The sequence below is a fragment of the Balaenoptera acutorostrata genome, chromosome 16, assembly GCF_949987535.1.
Source record: "Balaenoptera acutorostrata chromosome 16, mBalAcu1.1, whole genome shotgun sequence".
Taxonomy (NCBI): domain Eukaryota; kingdom Metazoa; phylum Chordata; class Mammalia; order Artiodactyla; family Balaenopteridae; genus Balaenoptera; species Balaenoptera acutorostrata.
Window position 1 is genome coordinate 78639223 of NC_080079.1, and position 25536 is coordinate 78664758.

Below are 25536 nucleotides of genomic sequence, written 5' to 3' on the forward strand. Positions count from 1 at the left end.
ACATATTAGTGTATACATGTCAATCGCAATCTCCCAATTCATCACGCCACCACCAACCCCCCCCGTCCCCCCCACCGCTTTCCCCCTTTGGTGTCCATACGTTTGTTCTCTACATCTGTGTCTCAATTTCTGCCCTGCAAACTGGTTCATCCGTACCATTTTTCTAGGTTCCACATATATGCATTAATCTATGATATTTGTTTTTCTCTTTCTCACTTACTTCACTCTGTATGACAGTCTCTAGATTCATCCACGTCTCTACAAATGACCCAATTTCATTCCTTTTTATGGTTGAGTAATATTCCACTGTATACATGTACCACATCTTCTTTATCCATTCGTCTGCCGATGGGCATTTTGGTTGCTTCCATGACCTGGCTATTGTAAATAGTGCTGCAATGCACATTGGGGTGCATGTGTCTTTCTGAATTATGGTTTTCGCTGGGTATATGCCCAGTAGTGGGATTGCTAGATCATATGGTAATTCTATTTTTAGTTTTTTAAGGAACCTCCATACTGTTCTCCATAGTGGCTGTATCAATTTACATTCCCACCAACAGGGCAAGAGGGCTCCCTTTTCTCCACACCCTCTCCAGCATTTGTTGTTTGTAGATTTTCTGATGATGCCCATGCTAACTGGTGTGAGGTGATACCTCACTGTAGTGTTGGTTTGCATTTCTCTAATAACTGGTGATGTTGAGCAGCTTTTCTGTGCTTCTTGGCCATCTGTATGTCTTCTTTGGAGAAATGTCTACTTAGGTCTTCTGTCCATTTTTGGATTGGGTTGTTTGGTTTTTTAATATTGAGCTGCATGAGCTGCTTGTAAATTTTGGAGATTAATCCTTTGTCAGTTGTTTTGTTTGCAAATATTTTCTCCCATTCTGAGGGTTGCCTTTTCATCTTGTTTATGGTTTCCTTTGCTGTGCAAAAGCTTTTAAGTTTCATTAGGTCCTATTTGTTTATTCTTGTTTTTATTTCCATTATTCTAGGAGGTGGGTCAAAAAAGACCTTGCTGTGATTTATGTCAAAGAGTGTTCTTCCTATGTTTTCCTCTAAGAGTTTTACAGTGTCTGGCCTTACATTTAGGTCTTTAATCCATTCTCAGTTTATTTTTGTGTATGGTGTTAGGAAGTTTTCTAATTTCATTCTTTTACATGTAGCTGTCCAGTTTTCCCAGCACGACTTATTGAAGATGCTGTCTTTTCTCCACTGTATATGCTTGCCATCTTTATCAAAGATAAGGTGACCATTTGTGCGTGGGTTTATCTCTGGGCTTTCTATTCTGTTCCATTGATCTATATTTCTGTTTTTGTGCCAGTACCATACTGTCTTGATTACTGTAGCTTTGTAATATAATCTGAAGTCAGGGAGCCTGATTCCTCCAGGTCCGTTTTCCTTTCTCAAGATTGCTTTGGTTATTTGGGGTCTTTTATGTCTCCATACAAATTGTGAAATTTTTTGTTCTAGTTCTGAGAAAAATGCCATTGGTAGTTTGATAGGGATTGCATTGAATCTGTAGATTGCTTTGGGTAGTATAGTCATTTTCACAATATTGATTCTTCCAATCCATGAACATGGCTTATCTCTCCATGTGTTGGTATCATCTTTAATTTCTTTCATCAGTGTCTTATAGTTTTCTGCATACAGGTCTTTTGTCTCCCTAGGTAGGTTTATTCCTAGGTATTTTATTCTTTTTGTTGCAGTGGTAAATGGGAGTGTTTCCTTAATTTCTCTTTCAGATTTTTCATCATTAGTGTATAGGAATGCAAGAGATTTCTGTGCATTAATTTTGTATCCCGCAACTTTACCAAATTCATTGATCAGCTCTAGTAGTTTTCTGGTGGCATCTTTAGGATTCTCTATGTATAGTATCATGTCATCTGCAAACAGTGACAGTTTTACTTCTTCTTCTCCTATTTGGATTCCTTTTATTTCTTTTTCTTCTCTGATTGCTGTGGCTAAAAGTTCCAAAACTATGTTGAATAATAGTGGTGAGAGTGGACATCCTTGTCTCGTTCCAGACCTTAGAGGAAATGCTTTCAGTTTTTCACCATTGAGAATGATGTTTGCTGTGGGTTTGTCGTATATGGTCTTTATTATGTTGAGGTAGCTTCCCTCTATGCCCACTTTCTGGAGAGTTTTTATCATAAATGGGTGTTGAATTTTGTCAAAAGCTTTTTCTGCATCTATTGAGATGATCATATGGTTTTTCTTCTTCAATTTGTTAATATGGTGTATCACATTGATTGATTTGTGTGTATTGAAGAATCCTTGCATCCCTGGGATAAATCCCACTTGATCATGGTGTATGATCCGTTTACTGTGTTGTTGGATTGTGTTTGCTAGTATTTTGTTGAGGATTTTTGCATCTATATTCATGAGTGATATTGGTCTGTAATTTTCTTTTTTTGTAGTATCTTTGTCTGGTTTTGGTATCAGGGTGATGGTGGCCTCATAGAATGAGTTTGAGAGTGTTCCTTCCTCTGCAATTTTTTGGAAGAGTTTGAGAAGGATGGGTGTTAGCTCTTCTCTAAATGTTGGATAGAATTCACCTGTGAAGCCATCTGGTCCTGGACTTTTGTTTGTTGGAAGATTTTTAATCACGGTTTCAATTTCATTGCTTGTGATTGGTCTGTTCATATTTTCTATTTCTTCCTGGTTCAGTCTTGGAAGGTTACACCTTTCTAAGAATTTGTCCATTTCTTCCACGTTGTCCATTTTATTGGCATAGAGTTGCTTGTAGTAGTCTCTTAGGATGCTTTGTATTTCTGTGGTGTCTGTTGTACCTTCTCCTTTTTCATTTCTAATTTTATTGATTTGAGTCCTCTCCCTCTTTTTCTTGATGAGTTTGGCTAATGGTTTATCAATTTTGTTTATCTTCTCAAAGAACCAGCTTTTAGTTTTATTGATCTTTGCTATTGTTTTCTTTGTTTCTATTTCATTTATTTCTGCTCTGATCTTTATAATTTCTTTCCTTCTGCTAACTTTAGGTTTTGTTTGTTCTTCTTTCTCTAGTTCCTTTAGGTGTAAGGTTAGATTGTTTACTTGAGATTTTTCTTGTTTCTTGAGGTAGGCTTGTATTGCTATAAACTTCCCTCTTAGAATTGCTTTTGCTGCATCCCATACGTTTTGGCTCGTCATATTTTCACTGTCATTTGTCTCTAGGTATTCTTTGATTTCCTCTTTGATTTCTTCAGTGATCTCTTGGTTATTTAATAACCACTTCTTTATGGCATCTGTTGTTGTCCTTTATGAGATGAATAAAGAAATAAACAGTACTTTATGGCCAAATCATCAGCATTGTTAAAGAATACCCAGTGAAACATAGGTAACAACTTTCTGAAAACCCTCACTAACCCCGACAGAACACAGGTTGACTAACTTATATGTATGTTGGTGCCAATTCCTAGAACTCATGTTATACTGGTGGGACCAGAAGTATTGGTTTCTAGAGGTTTACACTTTATAAAGTGTTATATAGCAGGCTGTTATACTGTTTACATGTGTTTGTGAAAACTGGGAAAGTGTAATTACTTGTCTTCCAAATTCCTACTACGTTTTCCCTACAGTTTCCTTTCTTTATTTACTTTCCTGTAGGTGAAACCAGATAGCAAGCCAGGTGTGTTTCTGAGAGTTCCACTGAAGGTTGGTACCTGACACCTGATGGTGAACTATGTTGTTGACATCTGGAGAATCACTTCCTTACCTCATTACAGAACAGCGGCATGGCTCTGAGCACAGAGTCTGATGCCAGACAGCCAGGCCCACTCCCAGCTGTACTCCCTACGGGTCGTGTAATTGCAAGCAAGTCATTTAACCTTTCTGCTCCTTGGTTTCCTCACTTGTAACTGGAGATGACAGTATTACCTACATCTGACACCTAGGAAATATTCAATAAAGAGTAATATTCAGCTAACATCAGTACTTATTCTCAACACGTCAGTAGGACTTACTTTATGTTCCTGCTCCAGCTGACAGAAAATTTTGTTTCTCCAGGAGCACACAGTAAGATGGGATCATGACTGTGACTTACTCTATAAATATTTCTAAAGCCAATTCATTGAAATGCTTTTGCATTTACTTATTTAAAGGAAGTCATGAAAAATCCGATATTTAGAAAATTAGTTTCATATTGTACATGATTCAGGAAAATATTTTCAGAACCAATGGTAAATTAAAAAAGACACTCAATACTGGGCTTTTTGAAAACCAAAACCATACCTTTGAAACACTTGGCAATTTTTCTCCATTCACTCAGGAAGAAATGTGCCAAGCTCAATTATTTCCAGGCAGGTAATTTAAGCTAAGGGAGTGTGATTCCTCCAAAGGAATTGTGGTCAGAACAAATAATTTGTACTTGTACAAAAAGTGCCAGAGGATCCATTTTGGATATTAATTCTCAGAAGCTGAGTGAAGTGAGTTTAGGAGAGTATGAAGTGTGGTTCTGAACTTTGTGGTCTAATATCAAACCTGCTAAGTGGCTGCATAAGCACAAACTAGGAAAGCATCATTATCCATTCAAGTGAATGTTTAACCATAGATGCATCTAAAGTAAACTTCTCTCTAGTTCCCCTTGCTCTGATTTGTCTAGTTGGTGTTTCCAAAAGCATCAGCTTAAAATCTCTATTCCACAGAAGTAGCTTATAGAGCTGCTGGCTTCAAGCGTAATGTCTGCTCTTCTTGCTTCAGGAGTCATTTTTGGATAAAGCATTACAATCGAGACTTATATGCATCAGAAGATTTAGGAAAGCACTTTGATGATTTTTCTAGCTATAAAAAATTCTGTGCTTCATGTGAGACTTTACTTTCTGCTTTGGCATGAGAAATACTGAAATAGTATGGGAATAGTCATTAAAAATATGGGGATAGACTAAAAATTTGGCTACCCCATATCACCCAGAAAAGGGTAACAACAGCTTTTTGTGCCTCGTAACATTTTGGGGAGAACAGAATAACATCTTAAATAAAGGTTAAGGTCATACAAAGTAAGACTCAGTAAACAGGCAATGAACACTTCTGGCCTGGGTTTATGTGAGTCTACAGTTCTTTAGAGCTGCTGGAGGGATTTCTGGAAAGTCCTCAGTTTCAGGAAGTGTTTCTCAGCACTTCACATCTGCTATGACGTTACAGACTATTCAACGTGGGTAGGTTTTGATGTAATGAACTGTTATTTTTGTTGTGACAAATTACCATATTGGAAATGGGAGAGCACATTCCACGAGCGGGGTAACCAGGCAACAGCTAAGTGATGGAGGATTCCCTAAGGGGAAAACAGTGGCGCCTTCCAATGCTCGCTGATTGAGTGGCAATTGAATCCCTGGCATTTTGTGTTTTCCTGTTACGACCAAACATGTACAGCTGGCTTCTCACACACATTGAAAATGCTGCTTCTGGATATGGGAGTCTTTCCTTTGGCAAATTTGGGAATATCAGCAGATGAACAGGGAAGCAAACTATTTCTGTTTCCAGAATGACTTCAACTTGGTTCTCCACTTTCTATAAACCGATCAATGAAAACAATTTTTTAACTTTGAAACAGATAAAATTTTAAATGTTTTATGATTCGTGTTGTGCTTAAAAAGTAAGCTGGCTGCCAAAAAGCTACAGGTTTTAAATCCACGTCCCACTCACCTCACCTCCTTAGGGATAAGAGATGGGGAGGAGATTGTGCAAACATTTCAAGCCTCTGCAGCCAGGAGCCTGGTAGTGAAATATATTGAAATGAGAATTGGAATTAAGATGTTTCCTTGGTCACACATTGTAAAAAATGCATGATTATTCTGTCAGAAGCAGACATTTAAAATTCTTTTATGTATAATAAATGCTTGTCATGAAGTGTGAAGAACTACAGGGAGTGTAAACAAGCCACTATTTCACAGGGATGATTATTAATGCTGGATACAATCCTTGTTTACATGTGTCGTCCAAATGTGAGATTCTTGACTTGCTATTAGCTTAGCTTATGTGGAAAGTGATTAGTGGTTCTTTCTCTCCATTTAAATAAATGGTCTTTGGCTTCATTTGGCTGTTGATGGAGGCATCCAAGGGCCACAGTGATAAAAGAGCATTATTTGGGGCTGATTTAGACTTTGTTGCATGCTGCTCCCTCTCTGTGTGGTAGCACATTCTTCCGCCTCAGAAAGATTTTGCAAATTTCCTGTGTGTCAGGAGTCAAGGCGAGTTTCTGATTTTCTTCTTTTCTTGGTGTGCTTGGCTGGAGCCAGGGAACGGGTACGGGGAGGGCAGCCACCTCGCAGACCTGGGACGTACAGGAGGGAGTGGGCTTTAGGTATCTAGACACTCACGTCACAGAACTAGTGCAAGTCTAGGTTACAAAGTGGGCTGGCAGGTTTATTTTCAAATTTGTTTTTCTTCTCTCTTAGTTTTTGGTACATTGAGGAGAAGAATGTTCCATTTGGTATCTGATTAAACATAAAGTTGCTATCTTCTTAGATGGCCTATTATCAAGGGTAGGTATTAAGCTAGCTGTTAAGTGCTATTCAAGTTGTATAAGCACTGTAGTTTTGTGAATATTCATGGTTCTTAGAATTAGAAGACATAAAGGGGCTCATTCTTGTGGAGACTGGAACAGAACTGAGATAAGGGAACTATTGGTTATTCACAGACAAAATTTTAAAATGACTGTGTATATATATATCTGAAAAACTACCCTTTTAAATTAAAAATTAAATCTTTATAGTTAAATTATACATTCAAAATCATACTGAATATACAGGCATATCTCCTTTTACTGCACTTTGCTTTATTGCGCTTTGCAGGTATTGCCTTTTACAAGTTGAAAGTTTGTTGACCTTGAAACCTGAAACTTTGTCAACCCTGCGCTGAGCAAGTCTATTGGTGCCATTTTTCCAACAGCATTTGCTCACTACGTGTCTCTGTGTCACATTTTGGTAATTCTCACAATACTTCGAACTTTTTCATTATTATTATATTTGTTACAGTGATCTGTATTCAGTGATCTTTGATGTTAGTACTACAACTCACTGAAGGCTCAGGTGATTAGCATTTTTTAGCAATAAAATATTTTTAAATTAAGGTATGTAATTTTTTTTGACATAATGCTATTGCACATTTAACAGACTACAGTACAGTGTAAACATAACTTTTATATGCACTGAGAAACAAAAAAATTCATGAGACTCACTTTATCGCGATATTTGCTTTGTTGCTGTGGTCCGGAACTGAACCCTCAGTATCTGAGGGATGTGTGTATTAATTTCACTTTCAGCAGTTAGTTCCTGTTTCCTCATTTGGAGAGTTTTGGTCATAACATACACATTATATGATTTTCTGCCAAACAGTATAAAACACATTTATGAAAATTGTTCCAAAGTACATGAGATGCACTGAGAAGGAAGGGTTTCTACAGCTTGTGAAGTTTGGGAAAGGCTGTGTTTTGTGCTCTCTCTGTGAAATTTACAAAGTAAATTCTCAGAGAGGTCTTTTAGTAAACAAAGATATTTAACTGGGATTTCCCAAGCATGAATCCTTTTCTAAATAGTATTTATTAACATCTCACAGAACTCTTTGGGAAGTGATGGTGGAAAATGTGGTAATTTGATCCATTGTGTTGGGGCATCATGTAGAGGTTAAACTGCCAGCCAAGCCATCTTGGTGTTGAGTCCATTCTGATGTTGGAATTCTAATGTTCCAGTAGCTAAACTGTTTTCTGTTTGTTGTTGTTTTCCAGTTTTTTACATCCTACAGACTAGGTCACTATTTGCTGCTCTGTAATAAAAGCCCTGACCAATACCATAAGTCCTCTTAGGAATGTGATTATTTCTCTGGAACCATGGTGCTCTTGGGACCAGGTCTCCAAGGGGGGCCACTTGGCATGCTAACAGATTGCTTGCCCATACACACCTACTCATAAGTTGCTAGTTAGACCAGTAATAATAGCCTGGATTCTTTCTCTTTGCACCAAATCCTGGATATTGATGTTATTCATTTAACAAATGTTTGCTGACTCCCTACTCTATGCCAGACATTCTTCTAGATGCTGGGTACAACAGGGGACATATCAGATAACTTCTTTGCTCTAATGGAGCTGATATGGGGGGCAATAGGCAACAAACAAGCACATAAACAAACAAACAATGATGTCTGCTGTGAATAGAAATAAAGCAGGGCAAGAGGGTTGAAAGTCTAGAGTGACAGAACCCATGGTTATCTTAGATGGTGTGGGTTAACCAAATCTCCTGCTTCACGAGAACCTGGGCTTTAGTCCAACTGTCTAGTGCTGTTTCTCTGGTGATCTGATTTGGGTAAAAATGCCAACTATGTTATTAAGCAACCTTGCTTATGATAAAAATGATGCCATATTGGTAAACTGCATCTGAAATAGGAGGTACTGCAAACAACCTCTAAGTATCTGATGGAGGTCCAAGCTTTTTGGGCTTCTCTGAGTCCATGAGTCTTATAACGGGCATGTTGGTTTTGCGGATTCTGTAAGATATGCCCATAAATGGATTGCAAGAGTTACTGGCTCTTGTGGAGCAGGAGGCTTTTGAGCCTGGGCATTTCCTGATAAGGGTCTTTTCTCCTTGCCCTAGTGTGGATGTTGGCACCTGAGTTACTGCAAGTTCACCCACTGCTGAAGAGGGACACCTGAGGCTATGGTTTAGGAGGCTCAATTTTGTTCTTGTCAAGAGCCATCTCAGGACACTGGTGTCACGTGTGGCCTGAGGTGCTCTTCTGAGACTACATGTTTCGTTCAACCTCAGAAGGTCTCTTGGTGGGCATAGCAGAAGGGATGGTGCTGATAAGCAGAAGGGAAATAAGGCAGTGAACCAGGGGAATAGTGTTTCAGGCAGGGGGAAAAACAAGTGCAGAGGCTCTGAAGCAGGAACCAGTGTAACATGATTGACGAAAAACAAGAAGGCTAGTGTCACCTTGGAAAAGGTTCTGGAGATTTTTTATATCCACGCTTTCATTTGTGTGACTACATTTCTGGAGAAGTTGGTTGTGGTCATGAGTGTGCCTTCTAAAGGCAGTGTTCTCAGAGTCACTTTCTCTTTCCGTTTCAAAAATATTCATTCATGATAAAAAAATTGTATTTTTATATTATTTTGAAGTAGATTGTGATTTATATTTTACAATATACACAGGTGCTTTCATGTGCTTTTCTGGTCAAGATCACATTCCCTATAGCTACACATTTTCCCCCAGTCTGGGATTTGGGGGAGAGACTGCTGCCCCTCTGTTACCCTCTCCTGCAACATTCCCCCTCCCCCATATGTTTTATATAATTGACACAATGCCCAGGTAAGAGAAGTATTATTGCCTATAGTTTTCAGATGCAAAAGTTAAACGATACAACTGGAAGTGTAACTAGGTGGTAGGGCTGAGACATCAACTCGGATCTTTTAACAATTTTTTCTACTGCCCCCTGGTGGTTGGATCTTTGCTTCATGAGATTTGCTCTTTTTCTATACAGGTGAATTTCTTGGCTTTGAACCTTCCCGTCATTCCCCTCTGCCTTACAAAGAAGCAGTTCCTGCTCTGAATCTCATGTTTGGACCCCTAATAGCCATCTGACTTGCTCTGGATGTTTCCAGTTGTGGTCTTACTACCACTACTGGAAACAGTACTACCACTGCCCATTCTGTGAAGACCACTGATAAGCTATTATCAGCGTGGATCACCTACTCCTCATGCTTGATCAATCAGCCACTGGTGGACTACTTTGAGCTGGCTGAACGCCCTGCAAAAGAAGGTGGACTCCAAGTCAAAGGGGGAAGAGCTTGACTGTCTTCTCACTTCCCCATTTCAAATCTGATCTCTTCCTATGTATCTCTGAAAGAACTTACAAGAAACTAAGGGTGCTGGAGTTTGATGGGGTTTGGCTAGAAGAACTGAAATCCAGCTCAAAGAGTTCACAGGTTTCCTGGCAACAACAGTGGGCAGCAGAGAGCTGTTGCAGAGGGAGGTTACCATGGACTGAGGGAAGATGGAACAGCTGTCCCATCACATGGAAGCCAGACACAAGGCTGCAGCCAAGAGCCAACAGCTTAAGAAGATGGAGGACCATCCAGCCTTGAAAATAGAACAGGAGGCCACACAGAAGCAAGGAAAACAGAAGAATCAAAGATGGAAGATGGAAACCTTTAGGATAGTGCTGCTATCCAACAGAAATATAAATGCAAGCCACAAATAGGAGCCACATGTTCGTTTGCATTTTCTAGTAGCCACATTACAAGAAAATAAAAGGAAACAGATGAAACTAATTTTAACTATATTTTCTCTAACTCGATTATATTCAAATATTATTATAATGTCAACATGTGATCAACATAAAAATTACTGAGGTACTTTACCTTCTCTTTTTCATACCAGTCTTCAAAATCTAGAGAGTATTTGATTCTGATGGCACATTTCAGTTGGAACTATCTACAATTTCGTGTGCTCAAAACCCACATGTAGACAGAACTACCATGTTAGACAGGGACGATCTAAGATAATGCCAGAACAGAGACAGGGAAGCAGAGATGGTTGGGGAAAGGTAAGTCAGAGACGGAGGCATAGGTAGTCCAGAGTGGCAGTTGGCCTCTTGATAAGGTGACAGCTTTAAGCTTCATTTTTCAACTAAGATTTTACCTTTTCTAATTTACTACAATAAAATTTATAATAAAAATTCTATTTTATTTATTTAAAATTTTTATTCTAAAAATTTATCATTATAATAAAACTCTTTAAAGGATGTAGGTAGGAAGTATAGGATATCAGAGTTGGAAAGTTTCCTGGAGACTATATGCTGAATTTCAAATTTGCAATTTGTTTTCAGCTCCTGAATGAACTGCAATCAATTGATTGAAGCTGCCCAGAACACTGTGTTGAGCAGGATTCTGAGGTTATATATTGGTTCAGTAGGAAAGAACACTATGATTCCTTGCCAGGGATGTGGCACACATTTGCCATCCCTGATGTAGTAGAAGATCTCCAGGTTCTGGAGACCTAGGGGGATGCTTTGTGAATTGTTAAACGTTACTGAGCTCAGTTTCTTCAAATGTAGAATAGAGATAACTGTCCATGCTATTCAGGATACCTTGGGACTCAAATGACATAACGCACATCAAGGGCCTGGCACACAGTTATTCAATAAATATTGGTTTCCTTCTTGTTTTCTGTTTTACTGTATAATCAATATTTGTTGAGGGACCAATTTGTACTCAGTATTTTCCTATATAATCTGATGATTATGATATGCAAAATACTCCTTACCCATAAGAAGCCAGGTTTAAAAAGCCACATATTAAATAGTGAATAGGCCAGTGTAATATACATTTATTTGCATGCTGCCTATGGCTCAGAATATGTGTTATTACTGTTAAAGGAAAGACAAGGGAGTCAGGGAAGGATTTGCAAAGGTTGTAGATCTCAAGTTAAACAGATACATAAAATTATTCATGCTATTCAAAAGAAATAGACCATTTTAAAGGATATAGACTTTTAGAACTCTCAAATTAGCTCTCAAAGTGAACTCTTCAGCCTATCAAGTCAATCCTAATCGATGTCCACATCTTTTGAGCTGTGGCTTATGTTAATGAGTTAGTGGGATTAATATGATATCTTACCGTCAGCTATGGATATCACTGGCTTTGGTTTCAAAAAGTTGTTAACTGTCAAAAGTCAAAACTGAAACTTCTTACCATGTCCTAAATTTACACATGCAGTGCAAGGGCTGAGTAATGGTTTCAATAAAAATTGTCTCCTCTGATAATCTCCTCCTGTTGAGATTCCTTCGAAGGTGGGAGATGAGCACGAGAGCAGTAGTTTAAGCCGTTTCAACATTTCACCCGCTTCAGTTCCTTCGTCTTTAATTCTGAATCATTTTATTTCTTTCCTGCAGCCAAAATGAGTCTTTGAACTTGGCAGTCTTTAATCAGAAGATTCATTAATCTAGAAACATGCCTAGTTTTATGATAAAATAAGTCAGGCTGCACATATTTTATTTTGTCCTGTAAGGCTTAGAAGCAGGAGTAAGAAACTGTTAAAAGTTTGCTTCTTTTAACAAATAAGGAGGCCAGCTACTGTGAGCACTGAAGCTGTCAGAAGAATTCCAGAATTAATGGATTTATGCATTAAACTTTCTTTTCTTTCTTTTTTTTTTTTGGTGCAGAAGGATTCTAGGGGAACTTTGGAATTCTGCTGTTCTAAAGGCTTCTCTCTCTAGATTCACTGTTATTTCCAAGTTTTAAAATTTGTGTCCATATAGCAGAGGGAGGAACACTCCCAAATTCATTCTACAAGGCCAACATCACCCTGATACCAAAACCAGACAAAGATGTCACAAAGAAAGAAAACTAACGGCCAATATCACTGATGAACATAGATGCAAAAATCCTCAAAAAAATACTAGCAAACAGAATCCAATAGCACATTAAAAGGATCATACACCATGGTCAAGTGGGGTTTATCCCAGGAATGCAAGGATTCTTCCATATAGGCAAATCAATCAATGTGATACACCATATTAACAAATTGAAGGAGAAAAACCATATGATCATCTCAATAGATGCAGAGAAAGCTTGCGACAAAATTTAACACCCATTTATGATAAAAACCCTCCAGAAAGGAGGCATAGAGGGAACTTACCTCAACATAATAAAGGCCATATATGACAAACCCACAGCCAACATCGTCCTCAATGGTGAAAAACTGAAACCATTTCCACTAAGATCAGGAACAAGACAAGGTTGCCCACTCTCACCGCTATTATTCAACATAGTTTTGGAAGTGTTAGCCACAGCAATCAGAGAAGGAAAACAAATAAAAGGAATCCAAATCGGAAAAGAAGAAGTAAAGCTGTCACTGTTTGCAGATGACATGATACTATACATAGAGAATCCTAAAGTTGCTACCAGAAAACTACTAGAGCTAATCAATGAATTTGGTAAAGGAGCAGGATACAAAATTAACACACAGAAATCTCTTGCATTGCTATACACTAATGATGAAAAATCTGAAAGTGAAATTAAGAAAACACTCCCATTTACCATTGCAACAAAAAGAATAAAATATCTAGGAATAAACCTACCTAAGGAGACAAAAGACCTGTATGCAGAAAATTGTAAGACACTGAGGAAAGAAATTAAAGATGATACAAATAGATGGAGAGATATACCATGTTCTTGGATTGGAAGAATCAACATTGTGAAAATGACTATATTACCCAAAGCAATCTACAGATTCAATACAATCCCTATCAAACTACCACTGGCATTTTTCACAGAACTAGAACAAAAAGTTTCACAATTTGTATGGAAACACAAAAGACCCCAAATAACCAAAGCAACCTTGAGAAAGAAAAACGGAGCTGGAGGAATCAGGCTCCCTGACTTCAGACTATACTACAAAGCTACAGTAATCAAGACAGTTTGGTACTGGCACAAAGACAGCAATATAGATCAATGGAACATGATAGAAAGCCCAGAGATAAACCCACACACATATGGTCACCTTATCTTTGTTAAAGGAGGCAAGAATATACAGTGGAGAAAAGACAGCCTCTTCAATAAACGGTGCTGGAAAAACTGGACAGCTACATGTAAAAGAATGAAATTAGAACACTTCTTAACACCACACACAAAAATAAACTCAAAGTGGATTAAAGACCTAAATGTAAGGCCAGACACTATCAAACTCTTAGAGGAAAAATAGGCAGAACGCTCTATGACATAAAACACAGCAAGATCCTTTTTGAGCCACCTCCTAGGGTAAGGGAAATAAAAACAAAAATAAACAAATGGGACCTAATGAAACTTAAAAGCTTTTGCACAGCAAAGGAAACCATAAACAAGACCAAAAGACAACCCTCAGAATGGGAGAAAATATTCGCAAATGAAGCAACTGACAAAGGATTAATCTCCAAAATTTACAAGCAGCTCATGCAGCTCAATATCAAAAACACAAACAACCCAATCCAAAAATGTGCAGAAGACCTAAATAGACATTTCCCCAAAGAAGATAAACAGATTGCCAACAAACACATGAAAGGATGCTCAACATCATTAATCATTAGAGAAATGCAAATCAAAACTACAATGCGATATCATCTCACACTAGTCAGAATGGCCATCATCAAAAAATCTACAAACAATAAATGCTGGAGAGGGTGTGGAGAAAAGGGAACCCTCTTGCACTGTTGGTGGGAATGTAAATTGATACAGCCACTATGGAGAACAGTATGGAGGTTCCTTAAAAAACTAAAAATAGAACTACCATACGACCCAGCCATCCCACTGCTGGGCATATACCCTGAGAAAACCATAATTCAAAAAGAGTCATGTACCACAATATTCATTGCAGCTCTATTTACAATAGCCAGGACACGGAAGCAACCTAAGTGTCCATCAACAGATGAATGGATAAAGAAGATGTGGCACATATATAAAATGGAATATTACTCAGCCATAAAAGGAAACGAAATTGAGTTATTTGTAGTGAGGTGGATGGAACCAGAGTCTGTCATACAGAGTGAAGTAAGTCAGAAAGAGGAAAACAAATACCATATGCTAACATATGGATTCCATATATATGGAATCTAAAAAAAAAAAAAAAAAAAATGGTCATGAAGAACCTAGGGGCAAGATGGGAATAAAGACACAGACCTACTAGAGAATGGACTTGAGCATATGGGGAGGGGGAAGGGTAAGCTGGGACAAAGTGAGAGAGTGGCATGGACATATATACACTACCAAATGTAAAATAGCTAGCTAGTGGGAAGCATAGCACAGGGAGATCAGCTCAGTGCTTTGTGACCACCTAGAGGGGTGGGATAGGGAGGGTGGGAGGGAGAGAGATTCAAGAGAGAAGAGATATGGGGACATATGTATATGTATAACTGATTCACTTTGTTATAAAGCAGAAACTAACACACCATTGTAAAGCAATTATACTCCAATAAAGATGTTAAAAAAAAAATTCGTGTCCATTTTACCTTGTGACCTATGCAAACACACAACCATATAATTAGAGTCTCATTATCGAACATCTGCATTTCCTTCATGTGATATATGTACTCATTATTTTTCTGTTCCTTTCTCTTCTAATAGGCTCATTTAAAGAATGAAATTGAGTTCACAATACACTAAATGTTGGTGGCCTAGAATCTGAAGATGATGCCCTAGACAAGTCCTCAGGGTCCCATCTCAACGTAATGTTTTTCGAAGTATATGTAGTCACTGTACTTAGACAGCAGAAACCTAGGCCAAAAGTTGAAACTTACAATATTTGGCAGTGAAGGAGCATCATGGCTTCCCACCATTAGAGGAAGGGGTTTGCATATGGTATAGGAGGGAGAATGAAAATAGGGATGTTGCTTGATCCAAAGTCTCAAACCTTTGGCAGTGCTACAGATTTTACGTTTCCAAAGGTGAAGAGGAATTTCCACTTAAGATATCTGTTTCAGATCATTTTGTGCAACGTATTACTAAGCATATTTAGAAAATTCTATTTCTTAAATTAGCTTATTTTTCTGACATATCACTAAGGGAAAAAAAGTCACATAACAAAATAGTATATGTAGTGTGACCCTGTTTTGTAGAAAATAAACACATATATGCATAGAAAAAGATTTGTATTTTTGTGTATGTATGTGTATGTGTGTGTACATATACATATGTATATATATGTATATGTGTATGTGAGATTTTATTTTTGCCTTATTTTTTCCTGAGAAAAACTATTATTATTATTCAAAATACAGATATTTACATATTATTCTAACAGCACACACTAGCCCCAAGCTCCTAGCAGCTAGTGACATTCCCTGGGGAATACAAAAGAGGCCTAAATTGTATAAATGGTGCTACTGTTCTGTCTTCAACAGAGATGATAGCAAGGCACAGTGAAAAGAACTAAGTTGTAGTCCTGTTTCTAAATGTGACTGGTTGTGAATTGTGTAAAATGTGGGCCTCACCCCACCCCCGACCTTGCTTATTGGTAGTGAGTGACTGGCCCTTTCTCATCTGGTCCCCTGGTGCTCACCAGCAGAAAGGCTGTCCAGGCTTGGGCATTTTTTCTTTTCTTACCTAAGTCATGGACTTAGGTAAAACTAAGTGGCACCTGTGGGGTCAAATCTTGACCCTCGCTTCATTAGCATCTTGTACTATCAATGGATTTAATAACTCATTTGTGATTTATGAGTTAGTAGTAACAGCTCTGTGTACGAACTAGCACAGATAACTAATCTTCATTCTTGCTTATTCAGTGTTAGAATCTGGGAAGGTTGTACAGTGGGATAATTTCAATTAAAAATACCAAGGGGTTTGACAAGGTTATTATAATCCACAAACTAGGCGTAGTTGAATTTTAACAAACCTAATCTATTTTCCCTCTAGTTTTTCTATGCAACATCTTATAACATTAGCTTTGGATGATTGACAGGGCAAGCAGCTGTTAATATATTCTCGTCATGTCCCTATCTATTTAGGGAGTCTTTAACATACAGCTGTTTGACACAATACAAGTTAATGCCTCTGCTAAAACTATTAGACTGTGACTTAACAGAATCTCTCCAGGGAATCTTCTACGCTGTGCTCTTGATGTAATGTGCCATGTTGGTTCCCTGGGTGTACTTAGAGTTTATTATATCAATTTGTATTCAGGAACCACAAAACATACTGGTTCATGTGAGCACAGTAGTAAGAGGTACTAATGATTCCCAGGGACTCTGCTGAGTGTGAGTGCTTGAACAGGATGCACTTTAGGAAAGTGGCAGTGTGTGAAACTGAAATGACCTTTATCTCTTCCCCAGCTGTCTTATGACAACAGGGTGTCTGCATCTCTCAGCTCTGTGTTACTGAGGTGCTACATATCTCTCCATATAGTGCTATTGCATGTCATTGCTCTCAAGTTTATACTAAGATGGCAAGTGCTTCCTCAACAGCAATGACACTGGTGTCTTTAAGGCAGTGCCTGGTAGCATGCCTTGCATAAACTTGAACTTCCATGAAGAAGCTGTTGGCATTTCTCCTTGTCCTCTGTGTGAGGCCCTTCTCTGGAGAGAAAGTATGAGCTCTGAGTTGACTCCTCTTGCCAGCACCCACTGGCAGGCTCCCCTTCAGCCACTGGCAGTGTCATTACTGCTTTGACTTAAACCATATTGATTTATCTGTTTAAGTTCTCATGTTTGGGGTTTACAGCAAAAATCATAAAATACAAATTAGAATACAAATTATCATCAGAGAAATAAGATAAGATAAAGTAGAAATTTAAAACCATGAGGAGTATTTTCATGGTTTTATCCAATCATAAAATATAAATGAGAATACAAATTATCAGCAGAGAAATAAGATAAAGTAGAAATTTAAAACTATAAGGAGTATTTTCTCTCCCCAAAATCTTTAACCTTTTTGGTTTTGAACCACTTTTAGAATCTAATAATAGCTAGAAAACTTCTTGCCAAAAAAAAATGCACACACACAGCAATTGTTTTCTCCAATTTTGGGTCATCTTGGATTCTCTGAAATCCAAGCTCAAACCAATAAAAGTGCACTGGACTCACTTGCTTAATCAAAACTACAACGAGGTATATTACCTGACACCAGTCAGAATGGCCGTGATTTTTTTTTAATAAATTATTTTATTTTATTTTATTTTTTGGCTACATTGGGTCATCGTTGCTGCATGCAAGCTTTTCTCTGGTTGCGGTGAGCAGGGGCTACTCTTCGTTGCGGTGCGTGGGCTTCTCATTGCAGTGGCTTCTCTTGTTGCGGAGCACGGGCTTTAGGCATGTAGGTTTCAGTAGTTGTGGCATGCGGGCTCAGTAGTTGTGGCTCACGGGCTCTAGAGCACAGGCTCCGTAGCTGTGGTACACGGGCTTAGTTGCTCCACGGCATGTGGGATCTTCCCAGACCAGGGCTCGAACCCATGTCCCCTGCATTGGCAGGCAGATTCTTAACCACTGCCCCACCAGGGAAGCACCAGAATGGCCGTGATTAAAAAGTCAACAAATAATAAATGCTGGAGAGGGTGTGGAAAAAAGGGAACTCTCCTACACTGTTGGTGGAAATGTAAGTTGGTGTATCCACTATGGAAAACAGTATGGAGGTTCCTCAAAAAACTAAAAATAAAGTTGCCATATGATCCAGCAATCCCACTCCTGGGCATATGTCTGGACAAAATTCAAGGAGATACATGCACCCCTATGTTCATAGCAGCACGATTCACAATAGCCAATGTATGGAAACAACCTAAATGTCAATCGACAGAGGAATGGATAAAGAAGATGTGGTACGTATATACAATGGAATACTAATTAGCCATAAAAAAGAATGTAATAATGCCATTTGCAGCAACATAGATGAACCTAGAGATTATCACACTATGTGAAATACGTCAGAAAGAGAAAGACAAATACCATATGATAACACTTACACGTGAAATCTAAAATATGACACAAAAGAACTTATCTACAAAACAGAAACAGACTCAGACATAGAGAACAGACTTGTGGTTGCCAAGAGGGAGGAGGCATGGAGGAGGGATGGATTGGGAGTTTGGGATTAGCAGATGCAAACTATTATATATAAGATGGATAGACAACAAGGTCCTACTGTATAGCACAGGGAACTACATTCAGTATCCTGTGATAAACTATAATGGAAAAGAATATGAAAAAGAATGTGTGCATATATATGCATAACTGAATCACTGTGCTGTACAGCAGAAATTAACATTGTAAATCAACTATACTTCAATAAAAAAAAAAAAGACCCTTGCTTAAGAGTTGCTTTTGTTTGCAGGATATTAGCTGAGATAAGCAGGAGATGTCACACAAAGTACATGTCCTGCAGGAACATTCCTCAGGATGTGGGATTACTGATGCTAAAGAGGACTGAACTTTCATGCTAAGAAATACATGCAGTGACCCAGACCCTGATTCAAGGTGAATATATGTTATTTCCTGATTTGGGGCAAACAGCTATTGGCCTTGGTGATTTATTTGCTGAATTGAGGCAGTGGTGCTTCACTGATGAACCACAATATGGGTGATGAATGGCTGTAAAGAACCGAAAACTTACAGAATACTGTAACTTTTCTCCCCCTGGTCCCTTAACACACAGCAGATCCAGCCTTTTCTTCCTCCATGATTGCTGGTTTCCCTAAATTAGTCTTAAAGATGTTTTCATGTCCTCCAAGATGCAACCTCACAAATTTAGGATGAGAGAAAAGCCTTTGTTAGGTGAAGAAAAGAGAAACTTTCACTTCCTATTCTCTCCTAACCCCCACATATTATAGAGCAGGAAGGAGAATAAGAGATATTGGGATGGTAAGAAGATCATAGGCTATTAACGCCAGACAGAGTTGGTTTTAAATCCCAATCTCACCATGTACTGGCTGTGTGAGTACATGGAACATCTCTGAACCTTATGAAATAATACATGTGAATGAGCATATAGAGTCCAATATATGATAGCTTCCCAGCTTTCCTATTCTTTCTTATCTCATCCACTTTCACTGATGTCAAGGGAAAAGAATTGATTGATGGATTCATTCATTCATTCATTTATCTGTTTATTCATTCGTTTATTTAATTCTGTAAACAGGCTTTGAATACTTACACGCATTAGGTGCTAAACAGAAGTGAATGGGCTTCCCTGGTGGCGCAGTGGTTAAGAATCCGCCTGCCAACGCGGGGGACACGGGTTCGAGCCCTGGCCCGGGAAGATCCCACATGCCGCGGAACAACTACGCCCGTGCACCACAACTACTGAGCCTGCGCTCCAGAGCCTGTGAGCCACAATTCCTGAAGCCCAGGTGCCTAGAGTCCATGCCCTGAAACAAGAGAAGCCACCGCAATGAGAAGCCCGAGCACCACAACGAAGAGAAGCCCCCACTCACTGCAACTAGAGAAAGCCCGCATGCAGCAACAGACCCAACACAGCCAAAAATAAATAAATTAAATAATTAAAAAAAAAAAAAAAAGAAGTGAATAAGTCATGGTCTCTGTTCTCAAAGGAATTAATTATAGCTTGGGGACAGGTAACTAACCCTAGTTAGGATGTGATACTTCCCTCAGTTCCCAGAGTTGGATCTGCTAACTAAGCTCTTTCCCTTCTGCGAGGTCCTTCCCACATTTTTATAGCTAGGGTTTAAGAAAAAAAGGAACAAGGGAACTTTCAAATTGTATCTGAGGCCTATCATGTGGAACAGGAAAAGGTGTTGACAAATCCATAGCGACCAGATCGGAAGGCTTGAGGTGAGACGATGGCTGCATCATGCCAAATCATCAGATCAATAATAAAACAACCAGCTAATAAATAAAAAGTCAAATGAATGGTTTAGCTTAATCACTTATGGATCTAAATAATGCCTAAGCTGACTGTTATTTAGTGTTAAAGACGACTTAATATCATAAAAATGCAAACCTGTGGTGAGAAATATGAAACATGAATATAGTAACTGTTAGTGACTTTCGGTCTCAAGAATTCTTTCAGTTTAAAAAGACATGCCGGGGGCTTCCCTGGTGGCGCAGTGGTTGAGAGTCTGCCTGCCAGTGCAGGGGACACGGGTTCGAGCCCTGGTCTGGGAGGATCCCACATGCCGCGGAGCAACTGAGCCCGTGAGCCACAATTACTGAGCCTGCGCGTCTGGAGCCTGTGCTCCGCAACAAGAGAGGCCGCGACAGCGAGAGGCCCGCGCACCGCGATGAAGAGTGGCCCCACTTGCCACAACTAGAGAAAGCCCTCGCACAAGAAACGAAGACCCAACACAGCCATAAATGGATAAATAAATAAATAAATAATAACCCCCCCCCCCCAAAAAAATATATATGAAACTGGAACCTGGCTCATCTGTCCCTCCTCCCCTAAAAAAAAAAAAAAAAAAAAAAAAAAAAAGACATGCCGGGACTTCCCTGGTGGTCCAGTGGTTAAAACTCCGTGCTCCCAATGCAGGGGGCCTGGGTTCGATCCCTGGTCGGGGAACTAGATCCTGCATGCCGCCACTAAGAGCCCGCATGATGAAACTAAGACTTGGTGCAGCCAAATAAATAAATACTTTAAAAAATAAAATAAAAAGACATGGCTTTTATTCAAACGGCTCCCTGGTAAGCATTTAGATACAAGTGGAAGAACATCAATTTAGACCTTACGGTTTCCCTTTAGTATATGTTAATTTCTTTAGGCACCTAACTTCAAAGAAATTATATATGTTCCAGGGAGAATAGAGTACATTATTTCCAAGATTTTAGTTGCCACTATGTATACATTTTTTTCTTAAAAAAGACTCATGAGTAACATTTTTCTATTTTTAAATGTTAATAAACTCAATTCATAGAGCTTGCATTTGAAATGAGAAAATTATAAAAACCCTCAAGAGTTGCTCCAGAGAACACAGGGTTTAAAATGTTGATGAAATTAATCGAGATGGTTTGATTTTTAATTGTGGTAAAGCAAAAACATCTGGTATCGCCACAAAAAAAAAAAAAAAGAAAAAAAACCTTAAAGAGAAAAAGCCCTCTAGATTTTGGAGTTCAGAAATTGTGAATGTTAAAAATAGTTTTGCTACTTCTATTGAAACTTTCTGAAATAGAGTACAAGAATCAATTTTTTTTTCTAAAATTGTTCTACGCATGAAGAGGAAGCTTCTAACATCAACACAATCTGTTCCTGTTGAGCATAACATGGCTGTAACCCATCATCAGATTTTTGTCATTAAATGCAGTAGGAAGGCAATAAGAGAAAATTAGATGTCTAAGTATTTGTGACCATTTTTGAGCTCTAGAAAAAAAATGTTTACCAGTTCCTAGTTTCTAGTTTAGTACTTTTTGCCACCAGAATATGCTGTTTCTTCAATGGCTTTTTTTAGGGCAAAGTCTCAAATCTCATTCATGGGAACTCTTTTCTCAGTAATGCCTGATGGAGTTCTCACTCTTCTCCTCTCCAGGACATCCTTTCCCCTTCAGATAATAGAATGTTTTGCAATCTAGGAAAACACATCAATTTTTTTGAGATAAGGACAGAACTCCTATACTTGGCAAGAGAAGGCAACTTAAAATTCCAAGATGATTTTTCCTGATGAGGCCAATTTGAAGGGAGGGCATTTATACTAAAAGCAAACAGTTATCGTTGCTAGTAAACATGACATCTCTTTGACTGCCATGCTCTGATTGCTGCTGCTGCTGTTCGAATAAGAGCTATTCTGGTCACTTTCCATCTTCCTGTTTAGCAAAAAAGATCCAATACCAATGTAGTAAAATTTGAAGTGCCCCACTAGAGAAAGTAATTCTGTGCTAAGGAACTTTGGCCCTATGGGGAGGCTGATTCATAGTAACTCCAACCAAAAGTGCTCCTATGAGGTTAAAAGCTTTTCATAAATATACTTAATATTGAAACACAAACACCTAATGCAGCAAAGTATATGGCTCCTTCCAGTCAACTCCCTACAGCCAATTAAAATTGTCCTCTATTTACCCCCAGAACCGGTCACAACTACTTTCTACCTTTCCAGTTTTAGCGCATTCCATTACTCTTTCACCATTCCCTGTTTTCCATCCAAACGGGAGAACTACAAAAAAAATGATGCAAGGTTTTCCTGTTTTTCTATTTCTCCTCATAGCGTCTCATGCCAACATTTTGTCAGTGCTTTAAGATCTATAACTCATATGGTACATTGTAATAGAAACAATTAGGGTGACCCTAGATTTAACACACTTTCTCTTTTCTAGAAAGAGAAGGAGGTCACCGGCTATGCCGGTGCTATGGGACTCTTCTGTTTGGATATGGCCAAGTGCTCTAAGGTGAACACTGATCCCAAAAGGGGCCAATCAGATCCTTTGAATGAGGCACTGAAACTGCAACAGAAAGACCCAGGATCCTCTGATCTAGAGCTGTTGGCATATTCCTTACTATGTATACATATGTTCCTTCCTGAGTTTAGTACCTGAATCAATGAAATGATGGTCCCTGGATGATCTCTACTGAATGTTTTTAGAGACCATGAGAAATTTCTCACTTTTGATTTCTCCCACCAACTCGCCTACTGTATCATCCATGGTCCCTTTCCTATGCTCTCTTCCCTCGGCTGACATTTTCTCTTTGCAAATTAAAGCCCACTGTCCTTGTTTCCTCTGGAAGTGTCAGATCTTAAACCTCACATCTGTTAATAAAGTCATTAAGCCATTTACAGAATGCTCTTATTGATGCAGCCTGATTTCATCAAGAGGGAAGATTCTGAGCTTAAGAACCAAAGGTTCTCCATTCCATCCTATCCAGGTTGAACACGAACCAACCCCGGGACCCTGGGCAAGTCCCACAGCCTGACTGAACCTCAGTCCTCCTCTATAACTTGAAGCCAGTAATTACACCTCCCCGACTCCTCCCTCACAGGATCTTGTGAGGAGCAAGTAAGACAAAGGTTGTAAAAGGTGTTTGGAACCTATAAAGTACTTTGTACACCAAAAAGTTCATAAAAATGTTAACTGATTTACTTCTCTTTTAAGGCTGAATAATACTTTATTGAATATATATATATATATCACATTTTCTTTATCCACTCACTTATGGATGAACATATAGGTTGTTTCAATATCTTGGCTATTATGAATAATGCTGCAATAAACATGGGAGTATGTATAACTCTTCAAGATCCTAATTTCAATTCTGTTGGGTATATACCCAGAAATGGGATTGCTGGATCATATGGTAGTTCTATTTCTAATTTTTTGAGGAAACTTTATACTGTTTTCCATAGTGGCTGCATCAATTTACATTCTCCCCAACAGTGTACAATGGTTTTAAGTTTCTCCACATCCTTTCCAATACTTATCTTTTTAAAAAAATCATAGTCATGCTAACAGGTCTGAGGTGATATCTCACTGTAGTTCTGATTTGCATTTCCCTGATAATTCTGCCATTTGTAACAGCAAGGATGATCCTGGAGGACCTTATGCTAAGTGAAATCAGCCAGCCACAGAAGGATAAACACTGCGTGATTCCACTTATGTGAGTATGTGAAATGGTCAAACCATTAGGAGTAGAGAATACAGTAGTGTTGCCAGGGGTTGGGGGAAAATGGGGAGTCATTATTCAATGGGTATAAAGTTTTAGTTACGCTAGACGAATCGTTCTAGAGACTTGCTCTACAACACAGTGCCTGCAGTTAACAACACAGTAGAGTACACTTAAAATTCTGTTAAGAGGGTGGATCTCATGTTAAGTGTTCTTATCACAAAACAAACGAACAAACAGAAACAAAGGAACACAAGGAAACTTTGGGAGGTGATGGATACAGCTATTACCTTGACTGTGGTAATGATCACATGGGTTTTTGCATATGTCCAAACTCATCAAATTGTACACATTAAATATGTACAGTTATTTATGTATCAATTATACCTCAATAAAGCTATTAACAATGTTCACTGAGTAGGAGAAATACTGGTATTACTACTAATAGCAGCAGCAGCAGTAGTAAAGAGGAGAAAATCTAGAATATAAATGGAATTTCAACACTCTCCAAAGATGTAAGAAATATATATATATAGATATATAGATATAGCTATAGATATATATACATATATATAAAATACAATAGGATAAAGAAAAAATTTCACCAGTATACATTTTAGGGAAAGAAGTATATATGTTTATAAAATCTCCCTGCTGAGTACTTGGGGTGAAAGGGGAGACACCTAGGTGTGTGTACAGCCGACCAGCACATAGTAATGGGAGTCTGCTCTTCAGATGTCTCAGGAAGGAAGGATGCGTAATGAGAGAGAAGGAGAAAGTTGGTGGCTATGGAGCCAGAATGATGGCTGATTTCAAGCCGTCCTGTGAAACCCACATCATCAGTATTTTTTACGGAGCTGGTGAAGGCGAGCACAAACACCCAACTCTGTGGCACAGGAGGGGCAGGGAAGACGGAAGCATGTGTAACTGAGCCAGAGAAACGGTGGAAATGGTGGGGGGCTGTGGACAGTCGCTGGCCATGGACTTGAATTCAGGTCAGCTCTCAGCAATTCTCTTAAGGGCAACTAACTTCTGGCTTATACTACAAACCAAACTCGCCATCTTCCCACCAATACTGGCTCCCATTTCCACCAGTAGCACTACAGTATTTCTTTTTTTTTTTTTTCCTTCTCTTGCCTCATATCTAGCTAGTGCCCAAGTCCTGGCAAATTTTTTATTCAACTGTCAGCAGAAGTTATGCATGATATGCACAAATCAGTCATTTCTAACCCTGACATTATTTTCCTTGCCAATTTAAATTGGTTTCAGGGGAGCCTGGATTACATCTAACATTTAGAGTTATTAAATACAGCCCCATAATGATCATACTCGCACCCCAGCTGTTTCTAAAATATCACTGTCATTTCCTGCAGAATTACAGATACCCTGGGTCCACTGTTTGTTTATGAGAAACAGTCTCATGTTAATGGGGAGCCATTAGTGTTGCCTTCAGGGAAGGTTTTGTTGTGTTTACACAGGCTACTGGGAGAAAAATGAGGCTGTGCACGGTGAGGGTGATGGATGGTGGAGTTTCCAGGGCACAGGGATCCCCAGCAGAACA